Source organism: Mustela erminea, chromosome 19 (assembly GCF_009829155.1).
Source record: "Mustela erminea isolate mMusErm1 chromosome 19, mMusErm1.Pri, whole genome shotgun sequence".
Taxonomy (NCBI): Eukaryota; Metazoa; Chordata; class Mammalia; order Carnivora; family Mustelidae; genus Mustela; species Mustela erminea.
Window position 1 is genome coordinate 38,102,003 of NC_045632.1, and position 26,078 is coordinate 38,128,080.

Genomic DNA, 26,078 nt, shown 5'->3' on the forward strand with positions numbered 1-26,078 from the left:
ATGTGTTTCACTTCTCTAAATCTCAATTGGCTTTGCTCATCTCTCCACTATCAGTTCAGAGCACAATCTATTGGTCTATGCACTAGCGAAACTAATCCTTGTTCCTTTGAAAATGTTAACTTGAGGGTTAGGAGGTATGAAGCCTGCCAGAAAGAGCAAGACATTTGGAGTCATAGATCTGGTTTCAAATCCTGGCTCAACACAGAAGTGCTTCTGCGAATTAGACCAGCTAGCTGGTTAACCAGTTTTATAACCACTCTGAGTCTTATGTGCCTTTGTGCATAAGGTATTGCATGCTTGATGAGTTGTTGCATTAAAGGATGCAGTGAAAGAAAAAAAAATGTCTAGTTCTCATACATGTTAGTTGCCTCTCAGGCAAGCCTATCAATACCTACCTGAAAAGAGCAGATGGCCAGAGAACAGATCCATCCAAGATCCCTACAGTGAGGCTACTCTTAATTGTACAATTCTGTCTCGTGGCTGCACAGGGCATTCAGTCAGACCTCAATTCGTCCTTTAGTATCATCCGCTGTCCTCCAACACATTCTGAGCTCCAGGAAAATCAGCCTTTCATCTTCAAATCACCATTTTTTTAAAACAGTTTATACCTTGTTCATGCAACTGTGTTCCTTCTTGAAGATTAAAATTGTGGGGCTTTTTTCCCCTTATTTCATCCCCTGCCCTAATTAACAAAAGATGAAAGACAGCTAACGTTAGAAAGAGGCCTGCTTCAATCTCATGATCTGGCAAAGAAATATGGACTGATATTTTTGCATTTAATGAACTAGAGAAGAAATAATGGGTTCTCAAGGCATAAATGATAGGAAAGAAAGGGCCAGGGCCTATGTCCTAATGGAAGGAGAGCTCGCCTACTTCTCTGGTGAAATAAGCTGTTTTAAGTCAGGAGAGTATTAGAATTTAGACAGGCAAAAGGATGGGCCACTAGTCTTCATAGTAGTGTTCTGAACATTTTGTAGGTGAGTCCTTGGCCAGATGAGGGCTTCAGAGGAGAATCATCCTGTAAATTGTGGGACAATCCCAAATCATTTCCTCATTGATGAACTCTGGGGACTTTTCATAGATTCAACTATCTGGAAGCCATGGAGTTTGGACCCTAGAGCCTGAAGATCCTTATATGGGGAAAGGTCTCAGGAGAAGAACTCGGGGGTCAGAAATGTTGGAGTCAGGCTGAGTAAGATGGTGTGGTTCCTTCAGGACACTTGCCTAGAGCATGAATCATGAATTTGCACAGCAAGAACACTGTTTCTACATAGATTGCATGTTTATTTGGAGATGTGTTCCTGAGGTGCTTCTGGTAATTATAAAGGAATCCAAGCTCCCCAGAGACACTGCTTGGAACTGCCATTAGGCTTGGTTCTATACTCCGGCAATCCAATTGGAATTAGCTTGTTGAACAGACCCTAAGCGTGGAGAAATGGCTTTCTTCCCCTCTTAGGGTGCGTTTCAACAAATAGTAGCCATCTTTTCTTTCCAGGTGGATCTTTTCTTCCCAGATATGACTTACAATCTTAAGTCTTCATGCATGTCCCCATTTATACACCTTTACTCCTCTTTGCCCACCCCTAGAGGCAAAACCCACTGTCCTATCATTTTATGTTTATTTGTCTGCCTCGCTCACTAGATTGGTTCTGAGCTCCTTGACAGCAGAGACTCTATTATCCCTATCTGTGTATGCAAACCTAGCCCAAAGCCTGACACAGAGTCAACGTTCAAGAACTGTATTATTTAAGATAATGAATAAATGAATATGACTGCAAAGATAACTATGGCCTTATTGTCAACAGTTAGCTAGAAATAGACCCAGATTTGGAATTAGAAAAATCAGATGGTTCAGCAGACTGGTACGTGGAGCTCAACAAGGATAACAGATTTCACTGGAAAAGAGAGAGGGAGAAAAGGGGAGAGCAAAACACAGTGAAAGGAAAAACAAAACCAGGAAACTCAATCTCTTAGAGCAGAAATAGAACAGTGAAGGTAACAGACTAAGGCTGAACGACTGGGGGGAAAAATCCTTCCTCCAACTGACACGATTAAGAGTGAACATCAGGAAATAATTCCCATCCCAACTGCTGATTTGCATAATAGTAGTAGAGATACCAGCAGTAATAATGATGATAATGGCATCGAGTATTCCTGCGAATCTGTCTGCTCCTTGTGCTGTATAATGTAGTACCTGAGTGTCAACAAGACAAGTTTCCTTTCAGGAAGTTAGTGACCCTTTGGGCAGAGTACACGGTCTCTGTAGCCTTTAGACTCACACATGTCATCCCAGCCCAAAGATAGAACTCTCATAGATACCCAGACTGCTTTCTTCTTCCAGAGCTAGGAGGTTCCTTGAAGACCACAGACAAGTATTCTGTCCATTTATCTTTGAATCCCCAGTAGCACAGAAAAGATGCTCGATAACTTTTTGTTGATTTATCATCTCGAATCTATCCCACAGCAAGCTGCAAGATAAATGGACCCTGTCCAGTACCCCCATTTTTCAGATGAGGAAACCAGAAATATCCAGTCAGAGTTGAAGCCAGGGAAACCAATCTAAGATCTTTTCCTGAGATGCTCTGCTGCTGTCTGGAAAGATCACCAAGGTCGCACGGCTTATTAATTACTTCTTTTCCATTTGGAATTCTAAGAAAGCCTGTTCCTTTAGTATTCATATAGACGACCAAAGAAATCTCGTGCCAAAATCACCACTTAGGCTTTGCAAGAATCAAGGGCAAGGCTTAGCACTTTTCAGTCAGTTTTGAGTACCTAAAGCACCCTTTCCAATTTTGAGGAGATGGAAAACAGGAAAGACATTTTGCATCTGATGTAAAAATCCTTGTGTATTCTAAGGGAAATGGAAACCATGCATTACTGATTAATTTACACTTAAATCAATGAAGTGTTTTGGAAAAGATATTTGATGTTCAAGAAGCCTTTTTAAAGGAGCCTAATGGGACTTTAGAGCTGTTTTTGCCTTAAGAAGAGGAACTTATTTTTTTTTTCCCCATGATCTTACACCCAAATGATGTGAATTCATAGTCTCATTTTGATTTCAAAGTCTCATTTGCTCTCCAAATCTTTCCACTTTGCCCTACACAGAGATGGCTAACGTGTATTTTATTATATTACCAGTATTTTTTGTCCCATTTTTCTATTTATTTTCCCAGTGTAGCTTTCACTAGAACAGGCAGATAACCTTATGGAATCTGTCTGGATATACGATTCGATTTCCTCAGGACTACAAAAGCCTCAGAATCTTCTAGCAAAAATGAGTGAATTACACAAGTTTAAGAAGAGTTTTATACGAAGAAAGGATATGTAAAGCGTGAGGACAGGGATGAATGGAGTCTTTGTGTTTGTAGGAGAGAAGGAAAAGTAATCCGTTTTGAGGGCTGACGGAAACTACAACTAAGTGAACAACCAGTACATATTGGTATTTACCATTCAGAAAGGCAGGTAAGATCTCCCTTTTTCAGTTGAAGAATGTGAGACTCCAAAAGGAATTGCACCTTTGGCGGCCCAGACCAGACTTGTTAGGAGACCCCAGTGTTTGCCTTACTACAGGTGGCGCGCCCCTGTGGTGATTCCGACGGGACACAGGCATGGGGAATAAATAACCGAATCACTTGGTGGGAAAGTTACTTGCTTTCCACTTCTCTTTCAACCCTCTCATTATGTCCAGAGGGGACGTTTCAGTTCCCTGTCATTGCTGGCCTCTAACAAGCAAAATGCTGGCCTCAGGCTCAGAGCCTTAAGCGGACTCCAAGTGCCTTGTTAGAATGTAAGAACATTGTTTTTTTGCATTCATTTATTTTATTTCTAAGCTTACCTTGTATTTATGGCAAGGGCAAATTATTTTCTTAGTCTTGGGTATAGATACAAAGTTCCCTTTCAAAACAAATGTTTACATTCTTAAAGAAGGGAGTTGATTGAAAAATTATATCACACAGATGGTGTACAGACATTAAAAAAAACTGACACAGAATGACATAAATGACTGCAGCTTGGAGAGAAGAAAAAAAAAAACTGCACTGCATTAAATCAGCAGCCTTTCAATGTACTATTAGCAAGTAAATTGTCCCCTTAAACTTGGAGGTATACACATTTAAAGTACTATTTCTGAGCTTAAAGTTTTTATTCAATATCAAATGTTCCAGATTTCTCTACTTTGATTTCCTATAAAATCAACTCTTAAAAATATAAATGTCAGGTCTGGGAGTTATAAAGAATTGGAACAGTATAACCTATGCCAGTGGACATAGCAGAAATGCTTTTAGTCTTCAGGTACAAACAGTATTATATTATTGTATCTCTCTCTGCCTCCCCCCACTAATATGTTGAAACAATAATCATCATCTTCGGTTAACATCCTCGACATAGGTTGATAAAAATCCCTGTGGAATTTCTTTTTCTCAGAAAAGACTGAACTCAATAAATCAAATAAATTTTCCCCGTGTACAAATTTGGAGCAGAGTATGTGAAAACAACGAAAACTTACTTCCATTTTTTTGTGCCTATTTTATTTGGTTTATCTCCCAATTTCATTTGAGGAGACGTGGAGTCCTCTTCGATGAGAGTTTATTTTTTTTTTTTTTTCCTTGCCGTTGCAAAGGGAAGTCAACAGACTGCTCATAAAGTGTTAAAGTCTTTATGAACTGCTGATAGATATCAGGGAAATGCTCTAAGGATTAAGAGGTGAAATTGTGGCAAAATATCCACTTCCTCTAAATATTACCTTCAGTAGCTTTATAGCAAATATTGCTGAAGAAAGAGAATATAAATCACTTAAGTCCCCTAGGACTTAATACTGAAGTACCATTTATGTTTTCCTTTTGTTTGAATTACTGACTAGCACTCTACTGTGTGAAGGGGGAAAAAAAGCACTTTGACAAAGAGAAGTGGAGAGAAAAAAAGAAAAAAATACAGAGATTGAGAGAAATAGAAAAGGGAATACATACTAAATACTGTTTGGTATCCCTTGGATTCTTGGGTTTGTGTGGTGGAGCCAGGTCTTAAGGTTTTGGGTACTCTTGTGGGGATATTCACAATTTTAAAACATACACATCTCTTTTTGATGCCAGATGCAAAACACACAATTCTGGAAAGCATTTTGAGAATGTACAAGTTTGGAGTCAGAAAATCTGGGACATATTCTGGGCTCTGTCACTTACTAGGTGCAGGACATTTAGACAGTGAAATAGCTATTGCTTTTTTTTGTTGTTTCCATGTGTTTGGCTTTAAAAAATGATGTCCTGGTAGTCATAACTTGATAAATTGTAACGGGACCCTCCCCATTCTCTTCTCTACCTGCCCTGTGAATTTCTTCCCGCCCATTGAGTCAGAAAAGAGGAGAATATTAATCTATTATGGTGGTCTTGTCAATGTCACGTAGATGTCTGCAGAGACTCTCACCTCTTTTTTTTAGATTATATATGTATTTATTTGAAAAAGAGAGAGAAAGGCTTGTGTGCACAGCGGGGGTGGGGGCAGGTAGATGGAGAAGACGATTCTCCCTGGGGAACCTGACATGGGGCTTGAACCTAGGACCCTGGGATCATGACCTGAGCCAAAGGCAGATGCTTAATCAACTGACCCACCCAGGCGCCTCTCACCTCTTTTTTTTTTGTTCCGTAGTTACCACCTCCACTATTCATTCAACCTCCCTGAACCTCAAGCTTTTCATCAGTAATTTGAGAGAAATAACTCTTGCTTCATCTTTCTTCTGGTTTGACGTAAAAATCTAAGGATATGAAATGTATGTGATAATATGGTGTTTAATACACACACAATGTTAGGATCTTTTTTTATTAATGTGTGAGATCGAAAGCCAGAAACAAGCCAAAGAACTCTCTATCTTGGTGAAATTTTAAGTCTGATATGTTATCTGTCTTTTTCCATAATTAGAAATAGAAAGGCTAGAGTCCACACCGTTTGTGCGAGGGCCCAAATCTCCCTCATTAGCGGACATCCTTGTCAAGCTTGCCATTCCCTTTAAAAATTTCACCACGAGGGTACCTGGGTGGCTCAGTGGGTTAAAGCCTCTGCCTTCGGCTCCGGTTGTGATCCCGGGGTCCTGAAATTGAACCCCACGTCGGGCTCTCTGCTCAGCAGAGAGCCTGCTTCCCCCTCTCTCTCTGCCTGCCTCTCTGCCTACTTGTGATCTCTGTCAAATAAATAAGTAAAATCTTTAAAATAAAAAGAAAACTAAGTACAAATAAAACAATTAAAAAAAAAATTTCACCACGAGCACTTCTCATCAATGGCTAAGGCATTACATGCGTGCTTAGCAGTAATAGTATTTAGGTTCGTTAAGGCACTAGAAGAGAGGGTCTTATTAATATAAAAATAAGTCCATGTATGACTATGTCTACATGACTACCTGGTTTCGACAGGCATGCATTAATTCTCATGTTGTTTCCCTGTTTAGTACCAGGTGCAGATAATTCAGAGATGAGTAAGACAAGATGTCCTCAAAAGCTCAGTCAGGTGTCACAGACAGACAATGTGAGCACGCGACGCTGGTACTACGACAGCTCTCCAGAGCTCGCGCAGAATGGACTGATGCAGACAGTGAAGGCTCAGGCGTCGGAGAGCATCCTTGGAAATGTCACTTAACCTCTCTGATGATCCTTGTCACCTTCAAACCTTGGGAGTCACTTCATTCCTCTGACAAGTACCCAGGTGTGACTGGAGAAGAGGATCCATGGGGAGAATGTAAGGGGAGAGTTACAGGGTCATGTGCCCAGAAAGTTAAATTGACTAGCTCATGGGGCCTTATCTGTTAGACTGAGAAAGCTGAACATTCATCTATCCAACTGCTCTCATGCTGAAACTCTCCAGCAGGTGTAGGTATATCACCTCTATGAGAGCCCTGGAAAAACACAGCACTGGAAGTTGGGCAGGTATAGACGGCCTAAGAGACAAGGGGAAGCAGGAAAACCGGTTAAGAGGTAACTGCGATACTAACCCAACGATAGTAAATACAAAATAGTGCGCCTCAAGTGCCTTTAACTCCTTCACTGCCCATAAAATCCCTATGATAGAGGCAATCTTATGATTCATGTTTCACAGATTGTAAAACTGAGGTACAGAGAGTTAAATAACTTGCCCATGATCACACAACGAGTCTGGCTTCAGAGATCCTACCCTTAGCCATGATATTATACTGCAGTAGTCCAGGCAAGAAAATTGAAGGGCTTGAACCAAGCTAAAGCACTGTAAAAATTTGCTTTTTATTTGACTGTACATTTTGGACCTGCTGTCTTTCTACTGCATTTTTTTTTCTCCTTTTTCTTTAGAGCCATAGGCTCCAGGACAGTCACTCTAAATTCCATTGTATTATTATTATTATTTTTATTATGTTTTAATGGAGCCCACTTCAGTGCTCAGCAAATAGCAGGTACACATAATTGTTTATCAAATGCACCGCAGTGGAGTGATGGGGTCAGCGGCTTTAGTACGCCCTGTTTGTAATTCCAAGGGTACAATTTCACGGTAACACGTGACTACGTATTGTCCAGCAGGCAGCAGCAACCATTGTCATCCCACTCTCTGAATCATTGCTTGCTTTAGCCTAGAATTTCCTCTTCACTCTCCCTGGCAGTTTATACATATGGAAATCTCGCCTGATCGCCGAGATCCAACTCAGTCACAAGCAGCTATGGTGAGAAGGCCATGCTATCTCTGTGCCTCCGCGATCTCTCCACTGTGACCGCTGTATTTCGAGCACATGGCAGTATCTTAGAGATTTCTGATACCTGCCCTGTCACACTTAGAAAAGATCTGGGAAATCAGGGAACACAGTATTTAGGGAAGTATGGACTGCACACAAGGCAGTATGCAGTAGGGAAAATAGAGTGTGTGAAATGACTGTTAACATTTGGGAAATGATAAGTGACTGACAGCGTCTAAATTGTACGGATGGAATCGCTATAGGCTTAAGTCAAATGAAGTCGGTCCCACTGGATTTTCACACATAATATAGTGAGTACCTAATATATGAGTGTATAATTTTCTCACAGTGTATAATTTCCTCAGCCTGACATCCACAGTCTTTTTTATCTGCCCCCAATTCCCTTTACTAACCAATCTCCAGTACCCCCTGTGTAAACCTCCCCCTCCACCCACTCGGAACTTAGTGCTTGGGCTCACCAGATTCTGTAAATTCTTCGAATATGGCAGTTAACACAGACACCGCCTCAAATCCTGTAACCGTGGTGGCCACATCTAATTCATCATGGCTGCGCGTGGACTCATTTCCAAGACTTATCTCAGGGTTGCACTTAGGACAGCCACTGAAAATCATTCCGAATTGGACAATTAGATTAAGTTCCTTTGCCAAAGAAGCTTACATGCTTCCTTTGGCTCAAGATGTCCCGCTTCACCAGGCTCATCTGGAGAAATTCTGCCACTTCATTTCCTCTAGGACCCTTCCTTGATGTCCTCAAATCAGGGTGAGGAGTCCCCTCTGTCCTAACGGAGTACAGGCCTACAGTGCTGAGAAAAAAAACCTCCTTGTTTGCAGTCTGGCTCCCTGGCTTACAGCCACCTTCTTGTCTAACGTTACGTGCTGCCTTAGTCAGTTACAGCTGCTATAACAAAAGACTTTAGAGTGTGTTGCTTAAACCAAAAAACAAACAAAAAAACCAAAACAAAACAAAAAAACATTTATTTCTCACAGTTCTAGAGGCTGGGAAGTCCAAAATCAAGGTGCCAGCAGACTTGGTCCTTGGAGAGGACTCTCTTCCTAGCTCGCAGGGGGCTCCCATCACTCTGTGTGCTTACAGGGCCTTTCCCGCATCTGGGCCCGTAAAAGGTGAGAGAGAAAGAGATCTAGAGAGAGCAAGCCAGCATTCTCATGTCTCCTCTTCTTTGTGTAAGGACAGTAATAGCATCCGGGCACCGCCCTCATGAGCTCATCTACAGCCTCCCAAAGACCCCATCTCCAAATACCTAACTGGGAGTTAGGCATCCAACATGTGGATTTGCCTAGGGCGGAAACATTTGGTCTAAAAACACTCGTACACTTCCTGTGGGGCTGGGGTGGAAATGTTCTTTATATTCCGTAGGCTACTTACTCATCTATGCCTAGCGGTGAGTATGGTTCGAGGAAGCTGGGATAACTGACTGATGCATGGGGAGGAAAGCAAAACCAACGAGAGACTGATGGAGTTTCGTCTAAACCAACAAAATGGAATTTGAGGGGAGGGTGGATTGACAGGGCCATTATGTAAGTTAATTTGCTCTAAGACGTCAGCACCGTTCTTAGCTTTCTTGGCTTTCAATCTGCACCAACACCTTGTCCTACCGACAGACAGACAGCTTCAGGGTGGATTAAATAATCAGTCAAGTGAGAAGAGCATCTCCCAATATGTTGGCAAAAACACTTCTATTTCAAGAATGATTATTAAAAGCCACAAGGAAGGCAGTGATAACACAGTTGAAACATTGACTTACTGATCAAAAGAGACACTAATACTCACTCCTTAAGGGAAACAGTTAGATTTTAACATGCATACAAGCAAATCCTCTCGCTCCTTCTTTCCTCTTCTGCATTGTCACACAAAATCCCATCTCTGATACTTCCCTTCTGGCTCACAGCTCGTCTGCAATCGTTTTCTTTGCCTTTTGTTCTAATTTTCTTTCCTGCTTTCTTTCTTCCCTTTCATCTTTCTTGACAAGACTTTTTTTTTCTCCTTTGAGTTCTTTCTTATTTTTAATTTTGCAATACACTTTTTGCTTTCCCTTTGTCCCTTAATTCACTTTTCCCCTCCTTTTTATTCAGAGATTTTCCTCCTCCCTTAGGTGATGGGGCCACAGCAATATCAGGCACAGCACAATGGGAAGAAGAGGAAACTCATCGAATGAAGTTAGGGAGGACTTGGCTTTTAGTCCCCATATTTTAGGTGAAATATCTTTACTCCTCTGCCTCTAAATGTCCACATGTGTAAAAGAACACGTGCATTGTACAACTGGCATGTAGGAAGACTCTTCGTGGTAACAATGATCCCTTTGATCAGTATTGCACATGGAAATTGAGCCACGGACATGGGAGCGTCTACATTGTCTCAGTGCAAATGAATTTAAGCATTCATGCTTCCTGAATCTCAGTTTCAGGTCAGTTAGTGAATCAGCTGCTAAGAGTCTGGAGTAAGTGAATATTTCTCTTATATCTATTGTATGACTGCAGTAGGTGTAGGTTACCCAGATTTTACTGTGCTTGTTTTGTGATGCTTTTTCTCTTCTTGAATGCCTGTAAGAGTGTGTGTCAAAATGTTTGAATATGATTAAATATACTTTTCTTAGGACACTCTAGAATTCCTACATTCCACATTTCCTGCCATATGGGTGGTTCTAATCCAGGCTTCTCTTTTTTAGGGGGTGATGCCACCGTCCATCCATCCAGAAGCCAAGCCTGGACTCTTGGTCACTCTACCCACCCATCTTATCTCTCCATAAGTTCAGCTGGTGTTTATAATTTCTCAAATATATCCATTTGTGTCAGTCACCCTTGCTCTATTCTAATGGTCCACCATCTCTTGGCTACATTATTACAAGAGTTCTCCACCTGCTTTATCTACATCCATCAGGCCAGATACTCTCCCTGTAGAGTCAACCTTCAGAAATGCAAATATGTTCATGTTCACTGCATGGCTGTTCCTCCCAGCCTTCCCCGCTCTGCTCAAAGCACATTCCAGAGTCCTGTGTGGTTGCCTCTTGCTCTCAGTGGACAGATTGCCATCCCTATCGTATCTTTAAGATCTCAAATGTCTGGTTCCTACCTACATCTCCTCGTCTTGGACCAGCCCCCTGCTTCTTCTCGGTGTTGAAAAATACTGGACTTCCCTCTCTTGCTCATCAAGCCGGGCTACCTTTGCTCAGATTCTTCTCTCTGACCGGAGCACGGCTCCTCCCTTCTAATTCTTTAGATTGAGATCTATGCACGTACTCTTTCTTTGAAAAAATCCTTCCCTGAATCGAACCCCGTTTCCAGCAAATGTGATGCTTGCTGTTCAATGCTCTCGTACTATTGTCTCACCTTCTGTGTAAACACACTGCGCTCAAACCCTGGATGTGCTGTGTGCAACTTTGTCGCCTGGGAGAAGTCTCCTAGACAAACTGAGCTCAATCCCTTACCGGAAGAGTGGGAAGGACGCTATCTCCATTGTAGATGTGTGTGGTTACCGAAGGGGATAAAGGAGATAAGGCTGGACACAGGTTTGCTATTTTACCTTCAGTTGATCTCCATCCCAAGTGCACAGGCAGCCACCTTTATACACACACACACACACACACACACACACACACACACACACACACACCAGTCTCTTACCTTTCCTGACTCTATGCCTAGAGAATGTTAGAAGCACAGACACAACAGCCTCGGGGCTGAGACTCAAGTGCTGACTGCACAGTCTTCTTGATATGTGACCTTATCTTGCTCATTTGTTGTGACTTTTCTTTTTTTTTTTTTTTAAGATTTTATTTATTTGTTTGACAGACAGAGATCACAAGTAAGCAGAGAAGCAGGTGGGGGGTGGGGGGTGGAGATTCAGGCTCCCCGCTGAGCAGAGAGCCTGATGCGGGGCTTGATCCCAGGACCCCGGGATCATGACCCGAGCCTAAGGCAGAGGCTTTAACCCACTGAGCCACCCAGGCGCCCCCATTTATTGCAACTTTAAAGGGAAATAGTAACAAAGGTTAACTCACAGAGTCGTAATGCAGATTGAATTAATACATTTTAAAAGTTCCCAGATGTGGTAAACACTATGTGGGTTCCAACTAGCCTTACTGTTAAGCTTTTACCCATCCTGAAAATGCAATTAACATGGTTTTCTTTCCATGATACAATGACAAGGCTCTTAGAATTCTAAAAAGGTACGAGGAAATGAGTGAAAGAGAGAGAACGAGCCAGCACAGAAGTCACCTTTTTACATTATTTATGTATCACGTGCATGAAAGTTAAGGAAGAGTGAAGAAATTCATGGTTTGGGTTTTTTTTCCTTGCCTGGTATAAGTCAGCTTTTAGGGCCATGAGTTTAATGAAACTAATATATTACACCAGGCAACATCCTACTCTTCCAGTCAGTATCTTTCTTCTGACAAAGTTTTTGTATGTTTTCTCAGGATGTTTACAGACATATAAATGAGGTCTTCAAACCATATTCACTGGAAAAAAAAAATGTTTGGGAGAGGAGTGAGGGAGAGGAGAAACTGTTTTTAGTAAGTGCTGATAAGTTCCTAGGCATGTGGAGAACCAGTCAACCTAATTCATTCCTTCTGAAAACCCTGTGAGCTATAGACGATTCACCTTTCCCTTGCAATAGAGATGGGAATCATGTCTTTATTTCCTCTCTTCCCAAAGAAAGATCCCAAAGAAAGATCCTCATCTCACTGAGTTTTTCCTGTTACATCTCTTCATTTTTCCAAAACCAGCTGCTGTTTTCATGGAGACAATTCCCAGCCTTGACCCTCAGCGAGCCCTGCCGGGTTAGAATCGGCATTTCCCTGCAGAGAAATGCAACTTTGGCTGCGCTTTCTGGAACCAAAGAGATATGACATGCCCAGGTCTCTTGAGCTTCTTTCTGGAATGAACTTCCTTTTTTTTTTTCTTATCTGGCCAATTCCTATTCAATATTTAACTCAGACACAATCTATTCCACGATGCTCTCTCTAACAATCCCTCTTTCCCCATGGACAGTTGCATATTGTATGTTCTGTGCCTGTCATTAGAGAGATTACCACCAACTTCGCAATTAATGTGTTTCCTGTGCCTTTGCCATCATCATGGTCTCTCGAATGGTGATGGATGGCAGTGGAGATAATACATTTCTCCAGAATAGACAATGTTGGTTGGATCTTCCAGGGGGATCTCCTGAGAAGGCCTGTCATTTCATAACTCACTTCCACTGAAAAACCTTCCAAAACCCTATTCTTTCCCTTGGTGAGTCATTGAGCCCCTTTCGTGAGTTTATATTGCAATTCTCCCATTAGAACTATTACCATCTCAGCCTCTGAAAATCTGTTTGCAAGTCTTCTAACAGAAGTCTGTAACTTCCTTATGAGCAGCAGTTTTCCTTTAACCATCCTTGAGTCCACAGTTCTTAGCAAAGTGCCTGACATATAGTAGGTGTTCAATATATATGCTATGAACAGAATAAATATGTACCAATGAACAGATGACATATACAGCTGAAGCTGGAGAAAGAGCAGAGATAGTCAACATAGTGCTTGGAGCCTCCATCCCACCAACCTTCACATCTGAATTATGCTGAGGCATCAAATTCTCCAGAACTCTTTTGGGAGAGGGGCATGTGCAATTGGATTTTTTTCTTTTCTTTTTTTTTTTTTTTTTACTGCTTTTAATCCCTGCTATCTGTGATCCTACCTGCTGAGGAGCATATGCATGCCCTCAGAAGGAATACACAGCTCCCATCCACAATGGTTCAATGGTGCAATGGTTCTGCACCCTTAGGGAGACACACATATATATTTAATTTGCAATTTCTTTTTTTTTTTAAGATTTTTTTTTTTTTAATTTGACAGAGATCACAAGTAGAAGAGAATCGGGGCGGGGGGAGGGGGAAGCAGGCTCCCTGCTGAGCAGAGAGCCTGATAAGGGCTCGATCCCAGGACCCTGAAATCATGACCTGAGCCGAAGGCAGAGGCTTAACCCACTGATCCACCCAAGCGCCCCTTATTTGCAATTGCAAAGATCAGTGCAGGACAAAATCTGCCATCCACAACATGGGAGGCTAAAGGTATGGTGAGAGGCTTCACTTCTCTGTGGGGAACTAGGCGTTCCAGGGAGGACTGGCTTTTTCCATTCAGTGATCCTTTGTAGCACGACACCTCCACCATGGTGAGGAGCACATGTTAAAAATGACTAAGCTGCAAACACCTCTTTGTCAAAGTATCTGTGGGCTACAGCGTTATGCTATATGCTGCTACGTGCCATTCTATATGCTACCAACTCCTTTTAAAGATTTTTGTCATTAAAAAAAAAAGATTTTTGTCATTGAAGTACAGTTGATGTAAATGTTATTAGCTATAGGTGTACAATGTAGTGACCGGACAATTCTACACATTACACAGTGCTCACCGCGATGGGTGTAGTTACTGTCTCTCACCACCCAGCCTTACCACCAACTCTTAAAGAGGCAGCAGGACCATGCACACAGTAGCTTTTCTCTTTAATTTCTTTAAAGTACACGCAGCATGGGGCTCTAGCAACCCTAGTTCAAGAGTCAGCAAGCTCTGTTGTCTGAGCTAGCCATGCACCCTGCATCTTTTAAAACCAACCCGACCAAATAATTGGGTCTTTGATAGCAAAATTATTTCAACTTTTATATTCTGCTTCTGAGTAAAGACGAAGAGTGTTTTTTTATGTCATCAATTTACATGACATATTGTCCTTGTATTTGTTATGTGTGAACCCGGTTTACCTCATCTGAAATGAATTCGTGTCTTTCTTTACCAAGGACTTTTTTGGGGTTGTTTTTGTTCCACCATATGTTACAATATATACGTGAATTTATGAGATTTTTACGGAGTATCAAAGCTGTGTTAGAAACTCTGAAAGAATAATTTTAATATTTTAAGATAAATATTTAGTTGGAAACATTTTATTCAAAAGCATAGTTATAAATAATCCTCTGTAAATTCCCAAGTTAATACTTTTTGCAAACTATGGAAATTATAGCTATTAACAATATAATTACTCCTTGTAATAAATGCAAAACTAGGTTGTATATAAAGATGGGCTTATTTCCCCCATACTTGTTTTCATAATAACCCAAAAGAAAACAATGGTTGTAGGAATTTTTACATTCCTACCTGCCCTTGATAAGGAAGCATATGCAGTAAGATTTTTTTTTTAATGTCTGGAGACTTCAAAGATGAATATAAGAGAATGTGGACTCTGAGAAACAAACCGAGGGTTTTGGAGGGTGGGGGATGGGAGGTTGGGTGAGCCTGGTGGTGGGTATTAAGGAGGGCACATATTGCATGGAGCACTGGGTGTGGTGCATAAACAATGAATTTTAGAACACACACAAAAATTAAATTAAATTAAATTTAAAATATATTTTTAAAAAGGTATCTATAGACACTATATCTATAGACACTAACGAAACACCATATTTTAGTGTAGGCGTTCAAGAGTAGGAACTTCCCAAGTGTCTGAGTTTAGGGTCCCACAGTTCTCCACCATTTCCAGATGCTCTGTGCATTTAGAAGCTGGGCAGTTGCTACATTTGAGAATGCAAGCCCACAATCATAAGCTTGAGAGCACTAACCTTAGTGCAGCAGAACAAAATGTTGTGTTGCAAATGTGTGCATCTGGTTTCTTTGTTGCAAGCTTACATCCTAGTCTTTCATTTCAGAAAAGGAAAGAGAGCTGCCATATAACTAGATGCCCAAGAAATACACTTTGTTGAAGTATTTTGATGTAATACACTCTGTTAGTTTTTCCTTAAATTGTCTCAGAAATTTTCAGAACCCTCTAAAGGTGCTCCCTGCCCTTCACCTTCTTTGTATCTATTAATCGTTTGTAAGCCAGGGGTCCATGGACAACTTATGGAGGACATCAGTGAAACTTCAGAAATTAATGGCAAGTGGCATTTGCCTACTATTTTTACGGCTTCCGTTAGATTTCAGGGCCCCTCCAAACAATAAATCTTACAAAAATATAAGGTGTGGATGGTCTGAAGAAACAGACTACCATTTATTAATCACCTATTGCATGCCAGCATTTATATTCATTAATCCATATAATTTCCACCGTGGTCTAATGAGATAGTTGGGATGACTTCCATTTTATAATTGGGAATTTTAGACTTTGAGAAGTTGTGGGATTTGTTTAGTTATAGAGCTAGTAAGTGACAGATTGGGCATTCAAACTCATATCCATCTTTCTCCAAAATGCATACATTTTTCTGCTAAAATCTACTGCCACCCACAGATAAGATATTTATTTAAAACAGTTGCCTGTCTTGTGGATTTTTATTTTTCTTCCATTGTTGACTAAAGAATATTCTGTACAGAAAACTCTGCATTGCACTTGTGCTCTAAGAGACACAGTATTTGTTTTCTGACCAGTTATATTTGCAAGTGTTTGGTTTGTCAAGAGTCTTCTCAGCCTCTGTGTCTTCTCACCGTAGCATCATTGCTGTGCATTATTCAGGACAGTGATTAATAAACCCATTCTGCAGATCATTTTTCTGACTCATTTTACTGAAATGCCTTACCCAGGGTTGAACTGAATCAACATGAAGGTTATACTGCTGGCTGGGAAGCTTAATGAACGCCAGAACCTCAGATTGTGTGACCTACCAGAGTCAGACTAAAAACAAGGATGAATATTCTTGTACCTCATTTTGACGCAGAACAAGCACTAGGGGGTCAAAGTTTAATTTGTAACAGGACTGGCTTTATAATTTTCAAGCTCTATTTCACCTACCCACTTGACTCATAAGAGACAAATAAAGCCACTCCTTTGACCCCCTCATGAGAAGTCAGGAGGTCTTCTTTAAGTTTCCTTCATATTTCATCAGCAGGTCTTTGGGATTTTCCATCTGCTCTGCAAGTAAAGTGAAGATATTCCTTTCTTTAGGTAATAACAAAGAATGTCGTAAGTGATACAGGAACTCAAAAGTAGCTTTCACCTTCATTTGTGCTTTCCATTCTAGAATAGAGTAGCTCATTTTCCTAGTTTATACTAATATCATGAAGCACTGTAATTGCAAACCAAGTGACTTCTGGCAGTCACTAATTTCTTACATCAGTTACACATAAAGAGAACAGATGGAAACAGTTGCAACACTCAGAGGCTCCAGTATTTTTCTCTGTTAGCAGGCATAAGCACCCATGGAATTTATGATTCCTTATTTCATTACCTCCTGGATCTTACCCAAAGATATATCTCTATTGCTACAACCAGGATCAGAGGTAGCGTACATTTGCACAGGAATCTTCTCCAGGCAGAATAGGGTCAGAACCTCAAGAAAGGTTAACTCAGGGGACCATGTTGATGGTTATGGCAATGGTGAATAACTTGCTTTTATTCTTTCTGACCTCCTATATTTCCTGCTGGCTTTTCAGAGCTTGGCCCGAGTAGTCCATTCTGATGCCCTGAACCTTTTGAATAGTTTTGCTTAGAAAGAATGAAACAATTAAGTTGGCATTTCAGGGATGCTTAGGGCATAGGGTGTTTTGAAGAGACATCTTGACTATTTTTGGTAACACTATTGATGAGCATCGAAATGTCAACATGTATCTCCTTTGTTCTAGACTTGAAAATGGAGTGCCAGGTACTCCCTTAGAAAATGAGATGGCCTTAAGATTCTAAGTGGCTAAATAAATAAATAAAATAAAACACAATTACATGAGTGAAAACGAAAAAATATGCTATGGTGAAATTAGTGGGATTTGACTTTACCCAGAGGTCTTAACTGGTGGGAAGTGGGATGGGGATCCTATGTGTTCTAAAATGTGATTAGAAAAGAATTTTGGCCTTCAACCTTTGAATTTTTTAGAGTTTTGTTTCCTCTATCTAAAAGTATGAGCAATCTCTTTTAGAACTAAGTGGACCATGAAGGTCAGCTAAGTTTTTTGCTCGCTTGCTTTGTTTTGTTTACCAAAGCCATACAATATTCTCTAATGACTTAGAGTAAACCTTTGACATGGCTCTAACCAGTCTAAATTTTTCAACCTAACATTTACATATTTTTTAATGCCTGATTTTAGTGATATTATTTTGGGCGGGAAAACTTCCCCTGGCCACAGAGGTTTGGGTACGTTCCACTAAGATCACTTTTTAATTTTTGTTTTTGAGAAAGAGAGAGGGAGAGAGAGTTCACAAGAGAAAGCATGGGGCAGAGCGAGAGGGAGACAGAGAATCCCAAGCAGGCAGGCTCAGTCTCTTGACCCTGAGATCAGACCCTGAGTTGAAATCAAGAGCCTGTTGCTGAACTGCCTGAGCCGTCCAGCTGCCACAAGTTTCACGAAGATCATTTTCATCACTCTCATACAGTGCCGTTCCTTTTCTTTATGGCAAGTTGGTCAACTCTTCAAATTTTATTTCAAGGAATACTTGATCAACACCAGTACTTAATCACATGATTCTAAAGGTTATAAGTCTGGACACTTGTCTTTCTGTTCTAAAACAAAGCCTATTACTACCAGGCAAAAACAATAGTTTCCCACTATTATTGTTTAAATGAAGGTGTGAATGATCAATGTTCTTTTTAACTTCTCTGAGCCTTGATTATTGATCTATAAAATGGTATATTGGGATATATCTGCTAGGGTTTTCAATAAGTCAAATGAAGTCAAGCATTTTCAAGAAGGAGAAGTTACTCAGTGAAGGCCCACTATATCAATGAATGTCCACTTTATAATACTTCTATGAAAATTGTCTCTTTGAAGAACATTTGTTTCTTGCAGAGTTACTGTGCAGAGAAATTATAAGCAAGTATCACTGGAGAATTCACTACATGGCACTTTATACACAATTAGTACTCAATAAACATTACAATGTTATATATGTTTCAAGAAATTTGGCTTTCTTAACTTCTTTTTTTTTAGCTAAACAATGAAGACAGTGATCAATATTATATATATTATAGTTTGGCTAAACTATGGTTAAGTATAGTATGTTTAAATAGTCTAGTGTTAAAAATTTTTTAAAAATAGAGAAAGAAAATATTGAACTATCCAAGCATCATATAAGTTTAGTATTATCCATGAGATTCCCATGTACTATAATTAATATCTGAAGGGACACTTTCCTAATCTTATGATCTGCCTCAATAAGGCTAGGGGAAATTGATGTATGAAAAGTATATTTATTATAAAACTATCAGCAGCTATAAACTGTTGCTTCTTTTGTTTTTCATGTAGAATTTGATACTGTAGGGAGCCATCTTCCCTAGAGCTCTGCAGTCACTTCGGTCAGGAAAATCCCTCTTTTGTTAACAGAAAACCTATGCAAATTAGAATAGACTAGTCCACTTCATTTTTTAGAAGACTTTATTTATTTACTTATTTATTCGACAGAGACAGAGTGCAAACAGGGAGGCTGGCAGGGAGAGGGAGAGGGAGAAGCAGGCTCACCACTGAGCAGAGAGCCTGATGCGGGACTCGATCCCAGGACTCTGGGATCATGACCTGAGTCAAAGGCAAATGCTTAACCAGCTGAGCCACCCAGGTGTCCTAAACTAATCCACTTTAATTCTAAGGGGCTATAGGACAAAATTTACTCAACAAATACTTTATTTTATTTATTTATTTTTTAAAGATTTTATTTATTTATTTGACAGAGAGAGAGATCACAAATAGGCAGAGAGACAGACAGAGAGAGAGATGAGGAGAAGCAGGCTCCCTGCTGAGCAGAGAGCCCTATGCGGGACTCGATCCCAGGCCCCTGGGATCATGACCTGAGCCGAAGGTAGAGGCTTAACCCACTGAGCCACCCAGGCGCCCCTCAACAAATACTTTAGACTCAAGAATTGGGTTAAACTGGGAGATGGCAGAACAGAAAATGAATTTGTAAACAAATGAAGAAAGAGATTCGTTTACTTTGTCATTTCAGTTCAGTTTGGGTAGCTTCTCCACAGTACGCATGTAAAAGATGGCAGCATTCTCTCTTCACATGTGATTTAAAATTACAGGTAAAAACCAAGACATATGATAGTAGGACTTTTCTAAAGTTGATCCCCACCCACTCACCTATACTCTATACCTGCAGAGTTTGAGAATAAATCCTAGGGCTCCTAGAAGAACATATAGAGATGAGAAGATGAGAGAGAAGCATCACTTACAGTATGGAGGTCCGTGGAAAATAAGTTTCCAAAGACAATGTGAGACTAGGTTGTGATGAGACCATATGTTTATAAGGAGTTTGAACCGTACTCTGTAAGAAGAAATCCCAAGATGTATATGAAGCCAGGTGCTTGGGTCATAACATGTGTGTGATCCTACATGAAAAACAAAAGAAGCAACAGTTTATAGCTGCTGATAGTTTTATCATAAATATACTTTTCATCTTTTGCCATGTGCCCAGGTACAGATTTTTTTAAAATATCTGGTCTAGGGGATAAAGAGCTTGGAAATATGCTCTGGTGAGTGTGGGTTCTCCAAAGAAACAGAACTGATAGGATCGATCTATCGATCTATCCATCGACTTACTGAGAGGAGGAGGAGGAGAACGAGAAAGAGCGAGATGGATTTTAGGGAGCTAGCTCACATGATTTTGAAGACTTAGTAAATCAAAATCTGCTGCTAGGCAAGCAGGCTGCATACTCAGGGAAGAGCTGTGGTTTGCATCCAAAGCCCGTCTGTTGGCAGAATTCCTTCTTGTGCAGCGGAGGTCTTTCTTCTATTAAGGTTTCCATTTATTGGATGAGGCTCATCCAAGATATGAGGGTGATCCGCCTCACTCTACTGATTTAAATGTTAATCTCATTAGAAACAACAATAACACCGACAACAAACCTCACAGAAACATCTAGAATAATGTTTGACCAAGTATCTGGGCACTGTGGCCCAGCCAAGGTGACGCATAAAATCAACCATCACACCTAAATCTTTTTCCATCAGCTTATAATCAGTTACCAAAAGAAAGGAAAGCAAGGTGGTATCGTTGGTATTTTATTTATTTATTTATTTATCATAGGTATTTTAAATATGTCTTTCCTTTCAAGTTAGAAAAAGGGGGGCACCTGGGTGGCTCAGTGGGTTAAAGCCTCTGCCTTTAGCTCAGGTCATGGTCTCAGGGTCCTGGGATCGAGCCCCGCATCAGGCTCTCTGCTCAGCAGGGGGCCTGCTTCCTCCTCTCTCTCTCTCTGCCTGCCTTTCTGCCTACTTGTGATCTCTGTCTCTCAAATAAATAAAATCTTAAAAAAATAAATAAATAAATTAGAAATAGGTCACTATAGGAACCTTAAAACTGTTTTTCAGTTAGATGTTTAAGCTCAACCTCTTAAATTAAGTTATAGTTGTGATGGTTGCAATCCAAGTATGCTATGGTGTTTCTGAGTTCCAGGGCCCCAAAAGAAGCTTGAAAGCTCTATTGTTAGGGAGGAAAGCATTTGTGTTTCTAGAGAGAGAAGGAGGAGGAGCAGGAGGAGAAGGGGAAGAAGCAGGAAAATAGAAACTGACATTTGGAAAAGGACTCCCTGTGTCTGGAAAGATGGATGTTAATTATGGATACAAATATGATTATGGAGTCACCCAGGACAGACAGCCATGCCAGCCTGGTATAAAACCACTGGTCTGGGAGAGGGAAGATTGAAGGACACTCCAACTGTGAAGGTGAGAGGCATGCTAATTCAAAGAAAACACTGATAAAAGGATGTTCCCTGGGGTGCCTGGGTGGCTCAGTTGGTTAAGCATCTGCCTTCAGCTCAAGTGGTGATTCCAGGGTCCTGGGATTGAGTCCCACATCAGAGCCTGCTTCTCCCTCTCCCCCTCCCTTTCTGTCTCTCACGAATAAATAAAAAAATCTTAAAAAAAAAAAAAAAAGTGTTACCTGCAGAATCAATTCCCACTGGTTCTAAGACATTTTCCCAGGATCTGGGTCATCACTGCTTAGACAATGACTCCATCATTGCTTAGACAAGCCATAGCAGCTGACTGTATATAACAGCACACCATGTGGCATGGAGGCGTAAAAACAACATCAACAGAAACTTGCTGATAGCCCCAGAATCTTTCCTTTCCACCCACACAGCTTTAGACAGGAACCTGACTGATGTTTGAACTCTTGAAGCCCCTTCAAGTTCTTATATGATCTTTAGGCTCTAAAGACAAGAGATGGTACAGGAAAGATAATGACACTATATTCTTATCAATTTAGCAGGTAGCTAATTCAATATTTTTTGGGGGGGAAAAACTTCACTTATACTATACATAATATGGAACAGTTTTGAAACGTGGTATCATTTCACCCACACAAAAGTTGGCAAAGCTGTTTTCATTCCCTTCATTTTACAGATGAAACTGGGGACTTATATGATAAATAAGTTATTTGAGACCAGTCAGGAAATAGTTGTAAAAGTGTAGATTTCCATGTCTTAGTGATTTAGTCTGCTTCATTCAAAAGAAGTCAAAGTTATGCATAATCTTAAAAATGTGATTCTCTCATACTGTCAAAGTTGTTAGTTATCAGAGAAGATTTTTTTTTTTTCCTTTATCACTGTATAAGACTTTTGCACTAGCGTCTTGTGCCTGATAGTCTTTTTTTCCAGGAATCTTGGCCTTCTACTAGTCCACTGAGAAGATCACAAGTGTTCATCAGGTCGTACATTATGTCATCAGCATTCTTTTGTTCTTGTGGGAGCTATCATTTTATTCATCAACACTCTTCACAGTTAAAGCTTCAGAAGGTAGTTGTCAATGTGTGTAAAACTTACGGAAATCGAGGACAAAAATACGCATTTAGAATTGATCTCCACGTAACTGACAAAAACACATGCATTTTGGAGTCACATTAATTTCAACTTTCAACCACTGGTCCATAGCTGATGGTGATTTGATAAGATGAAAACAATGACATGGAAATACTACACAGAGACCTAAAAGTCCATTGTGATGATGAAGGGCAGGGATCCATTCTTCCGCGACGGATAACTTCTTTAAAAAGGAAATTAAAGATGCTATACATGTTTGCATTGTACATAAAATGTTTAAAAATGTAATTTACAGAAGAGATGTTAAGGTATTTACTGTAGCTGGTTTTCCTTTTTTTTTTTTTTTTTCCTTGATAGTATGACATACAGCTTCAGAAGTACTTCTCAGAGGGGGGCCTGGGTGGCTCAGTGGGTTAAAGCCTCTGCCTTCAGCTCAGGTCATGGTCTCAGGGTCCTGGGATCCAGCCCCACATCAGACTCTCTGCTCAGTGGGGAACCTGCTTCCTCCTCTCTCTCTGTCTGCCTCTCTGACTACTTGTAATCTGTCTATCAAATAAATAAATAAAATCTTAAAAAAAAAGTCCATGATACTCATTAGAAATGCACTGGCATATTCAATACCAGATAAGAAATAAGTAAAACAAACAAACAAACAAAAAAACCTGGGAAGCTTCAATGTCCTCCTTCTCCAACTGCTGTTTGATGATCCTATCTATATGCTACCATTACAAGGGGAAAAAAATAAACTGTGGCTTCTTAGCTCTTCAGGATTATGAAGTTACAGTGATCACTATCATCGCAAAAGATGATATCCAATGGACTATTTAATTACAATGGATTATCTGCTTTAATTGTAAAAGAGGGCATTCAAAGGAGCATCCTTTACAATATCAGAGGCCTTGGAGTGGTAACCTATTTAGCCAACATGTCTGGGTCTTGACCCTGTGGTCAACCGGGAGGTATTCTGATGAAGAGAGGAAGCCAAGACAGATTACATTTCTCTTCTTGGCATTAGTCATGTCTTCTCCAATCACCCAGAAGCCATAGGAAGGGACTCAGATGGGTAGGGACTTCAAAGATATAGAAGGGCTTAAGGGTTGGGTTACTTAAAGGTTGGCCTAAGGCCCAGAGTGCGTTGTACAGAGAAACACTTAAACATAAAAAATTTAGCACAGATTTTGTTGTTATTTTTTATTTTATCTTGTATCCCTCATGGCTCATCCCATTTTTAGCAGTTTCTCCAAAACAAAGTTCATTGGAGAACTTTTATTTAATTTTACAACTGAGACTATGGCTATCATTTTAGAGATGAATAAAATCAGGCTTTGAGAGATCAAAGAATTATCCCAGTATCAGTTTTTAAATGATGGAGCCAGGAACATAAATTTAATTTTTTTCAAAGTCTGTATCTGTTACTCTGTAGGACTCTCTGTTTCCTCCTTTTACTGTTGGTTTACATTCAAATTTGAAATAATTATAGATTAAGAGAAATTTGCTCAACTAGGGCAAAGAGTTCCCTGTACCCTTCTCTCAGCTTCCCTGATGGTAACTTCTAATGTAACTTATCAGTATCAAAGCCAGGAATTTGACATTGGTGTGATACTGTTGGCTACACGACAGACATCATTCAGTCACTGTTATTTTTTTTTTATTAATTCATATCGATATAAATTCAAGTAAACTATATTGCAGTATCAGGACTTTATGTTAGGAATCGGCCTCGTAAAAGAAAATTATAGGTAATTTACAGATGAAATCCTGCTGTAAGCATACACCAAACACTGAAAATGCATTTTCATTATAAGTGCAATTTCAGAGCTTTAAGAAAAGCAGGTCTTAACAAGTTGTGACTACCTGACATTAAATAGAAATAGTCACATCACGGATCCAATTTTCTGTTAAGAGCAAGTGTTCAGTACATTCTTTAATATCAAGTGGTCAGTGCCAAGCTTGTTTTATCTCCAAGATATAAAGTCCAGAAAGAAATATAAAAATCAATCAAAATGAAAATATAGTGAAATAGAAGATGTATAAAGAGATGTATGTTTTCGGAGATTTGCTGAACCATACACAGCTGAATAGCAAACACTATGGGGCTTTGTGCCCCATGTCAGAAGTTTTGGGATGGATTAAAGGAGAATAGAATTTCTACTTTTCCTATCATCTCTTTCAATTACCCCAACCTAACAGAAATAACCAGTAAAATGTTTTCCTGGAATGGAAGAAGAGAGCTACACAAGTGACCTGGGGGGGCGGACGGGGGGCAGGGAGGGGGTGGCCGGGGGGAGGAGTCTTTATATGCATTTTGCTATTTTCCCAAAATAATTCAGACTAGAGAAAAACACATGCATACGCAGTGTGTACCTGCAGTCCTCGCCCATAGCCGCCACACAGCTTCTGTTATTGACCGACAGGTCCCTATCAGTCGGTAGATCATGTTTTTTAGGAAATGGTTTCAAAGAAATTGGCCTGTGATAATAGCACTCAGAGGAAAATAGGCGGTTTAAAAAGCACTCCTTACCCATTGGGAATTTTCTGAAGGATTGAGTGGATGTACGAAGAAGGGAAGGTTCACTATATGTCATCAGTAAGGCTTAACAAAGCTATTGGTTCTTTATCTTTGCAGGACAAAAAGTCAAGAGGAAATCATGGGGGGATTCTCTGTGGAAGTGTAATATTTCAGCACCTGCCTTCAGTGTGCAGGGTTTTTGCCCATAGTTTTTGCCCAGGGTTTTGCCCACTGTTTCTGACATCAGTTTCTCTCCCTGTCTCTTCCTCTCTTTGCCGCCTTTGTTCTTTCCTTCCACCCTCTAATTTTGTCACACACACACACACCCCCGTCCGAGCAAAGATTATTTTACTCATAGCCCTTAATAGAAACACTCCATTGCTTTAGCATATTTGTCAATTCCTCTTGGTGAAGGAGGTGACTCTAAGGGTAACGATGGCACCTGTATGTTCCCAGTACGGAGTATTGTACTTGGCACACTTAAGCTGCACCAAGGAACAAATGAATCTAGAACAAACACAAAGCAAGGGTGGGGAAACCCACACATTTTGGACATGTCCTGCCAGAATGTGGACTCCAGTGGGATTGGTTCTTCCCAGGAGGTTAGGGTCGAGGAGAAGGGTTTCCCATCTGCATGACAAGGGTCCTGGTTCATGGGATTCGCATCTCCAGGATCAGTTCTTTTCTGTCACTTGGATTCCTGTGAATTTCTTCATCATACTGGAATTTCAAAGCCCAACTCATTCTCTCTCTCTCTCTCTCTTTTCCTGTGGAAACGTCCTACACATTTATCTGGGAATAGTGTGCCGTAATAGTAGTGTCTTAGAATAGGAAAACCATTGATCTGACGTCATGAGTCTTGAGCTCTAGCCCCATTGGGTCATTTTATATTTTCTGTAAATTTGGTCAGTTTTCTTAGCTATAAAAATGTATTCAGTTGGGGTGCCTGGGGGGCTCAGTCAGTTGAGGGTCTGACTCCTGATTTAGGCACTGGTCCTGATCTCAGGATTGTGGGATTGAGCCCTGCTTTGGGCTCTGCGCTCAGCAGGGAGCCTGCTTCTCTCCCTCTCCCTCTGCCCCCTCAGCAGGGAGCCTGCTTCTCTCCCTCTCCCTCTGCCCCTCCTTCCACTCATCCTCTATCTCTAAAATAAATA